The sequence below is a fragment of the Dasypus novemcinctus genome, chromosome 5 (assembly GCF_030445035.2).
Source record: "Dasypus novemcinctus isolate mDasNov1 chromosome 5, mDasNov1.1.hap2, whole genome shotgun sequence".
Taxonomy (NCBI): Eukaryota; Metazoa; Chordata; class Mammalia; order Cingulata; family Dasypodidae; genus Dasypus; species Dasypus novemcinctus.
In genome coordinates, this window is record NC_080677.1 from 33,416,083 (window position 1) to 33,418,408 (window position 2,326).

At 40.6% G+C, this 2,326-nt stretch overlaps 1 non-coding gene across 1 annotated transcript; it reads right to left on the bottom strand.

The window, feature by feature from the left end:
• Nucleotides 1-879: 879 nt before the first annotated feature.
• On the bottom strand, nucleotides 880-1,012 carry LOC111764497 (small nucleolar RNA SNORA71). Its single transcript, XR_002797092.1, has one exon. It is a non-coding gene; the product is annotated as a small nucleolar RNA SNORA71 (small nucleolar RNA).
• Nucleotides 1,013-2,326: the final 1,314 nt, after the last annotated feature.

The following is a 2,326-nucleotide window of genomic DNA, read 5'->3' on the forward strand; positions in this document are numbered from 1 at the left end:
AAGTGGTAAAGTCTTGATCTGAACTTGGAACATGACAAAAAATTATATAAAAATACACGAGAAAGGAATCACTTTACACTGAAAGAGTATCTCATGAAACAATAAAAATTTGGTCACTAACAATGAAATCTATTTCCTGAAATATTCAGTGCTTTCAGAAGGAGACCAAACCATCTTGTTATTCTTTCCTTCCAGCAAAGAGTATTCCTTAATATACTATTATGAAAAGAAAATGAAACGTGGTTAGCTATAATTTTGCAGAAATCTTAAGTAGCTGTTAAAAACGTTCTGGCCAATACAAATTTCTTTAAACTCTGCAAATAGTTAAAAGAACCAAGTTTTTAATAAATCAGTAAATTTGAACAATTCAGTGAGTTGGGCATTTAGATAAATGGGTCATTCAGCAGTTACTTTTCATGGATTTGTTTTCTTTTTAAATTTTCTTATTTTATTTTTTGTATTTTTAATAGACTTTCATTATGTTATGAGAAGTTTTTTACAGATAAATCATGCATAAAGTACAGAATTCCCATAGACCTTTCTCAGACACACAGATGCTCTAATAATGACTCAAGTGTTGTATGCACAACTATGTGATTATAGCAAATACCATTGATTGTACACTTTGCATTGTATGCTTTATTAATATGTATCAATAAAATTGATTTGTTTAAAAAAAGGTATTAGATCATGTAAGTAGGGTTAAAGCTCTATAATCCTCAGTTGCCCTCGAAATATCTAAATATTGATAAAGACACAGCCTGGTCTCTGATAACAGACAAGCTAAGGAAGACCAAGCTATGAAATCTCCTGTCACTGTCACGCAGTGGCCTACAATGCGCCCAAGGCTGGGAGGGGCTGGCAGGAGAGTAGCAGGAGTGTATGAAAGTGCCGTCATTTGAAAGGGACAGCTGTGGACCCTTCAAACACAGGAAACTGCTTTCCACATTCCTCTCCCTGCACTATCCACGAACAGGACACGGGCAGCCCATGGTCACTTTCGATGGCAGATGGGAATTAGTCTTTGATGAACTGGTTTTCTTTGTGCTCACCTTGTGCCTGTTCTCAAACCTGGGGGACCCTATTGTAAGGCTCAGCACATGCTTCCTCTTGTACCTACAGTTTGCAGGTTACAAGAGCAGTTTCCTTCTGAGCGCCATGAATACTGTGAGTGGCTACCACACGAGACCTGCCAAAGTGATGAGATAAAGAAGAAGCAAGATGGGGTTGGACAAAGAATTGAGTTACTGAAACTTTTTACAAAGGAGCTGATTTAGTATTTAAACCCACTTTTAACTCCAAACCCCATGTCTTCTATATTCTTTTGCCTCACAAGAACATCATTATATGAGCATCAAGATTATATTAAATGGAAAGCAGATGTGGCTCAAACAATTGGGCTCCTGTCTACCATATAGGAGGTCCAGGGTTTGATACCGAGGGCCTCCTGGTAAAGGCAAGCTGGCCTGTGCAGTGAGCTGGCCACGTGGAGTGCTGCCCCGTGCAGGAGTGCTGGCCCATGTAGAGACCTGGCCTGGCAAGATGACGCAACAGAAAAAGACACAGAGGAGAGACAATCGGAGATGCAGCAGGCCAGGGAGCTGAGGTGGCGCAAGTGAATGATCGCCTCTTTCCCACTTTGGAAGGTCCCAAGATCAGTCCCTAGAGTTGCCTAATGAGAATACAAGCAGACACAGAAAGCAGACAATGGAGGGAGGTGGGAGAAGTAAATAAATAAATCTTTAAAAAAAAAACAATCCCATTAAATATTTTCCGTGGAAGCAGATGACTTGACCAAGCTCTGAAATCTTATAAGGCCTCCTTCCTTGGGCTAGTTTTCTAGAAATATATCAATTGTACCTTACCTACAAATATCCACAGATTTCATGCAAAGATGGCTAGAGGTGAGTGGGAATGACTAACCTGCCCATAGCCCCAGAGTGAATCACAGATGACATTAAAAGAATAGTTCCCCCTGCTGGGGGAGGCAAGACTCGCCGGCTCTGTTAGTGTGACAGTGGCTGGCAAATACAAGGGGAATGTTCATTGTTGGTTGGCACAGTGACTTGGCCGTACTGTCTATAAGCATTGCTAGAGGTAGGGCCTCCCCTAAATATTTCCATAAGATCTTTCCATCTAACTGTTTCCATATCCACCATCTGTAGAGTTTCCTAAAGAAATTCTTTGGAATACATTCTGCAAGTTTTCAAACACATTGTTCCAATATGCCCAAGTTGTGCCCAGTACCACTGCATATCAGATAAGGGTTGAGGCTGTGTTGGCACAAATTTGGCATTGCTCTTCACAGACTATGTGTGTCTGGTGT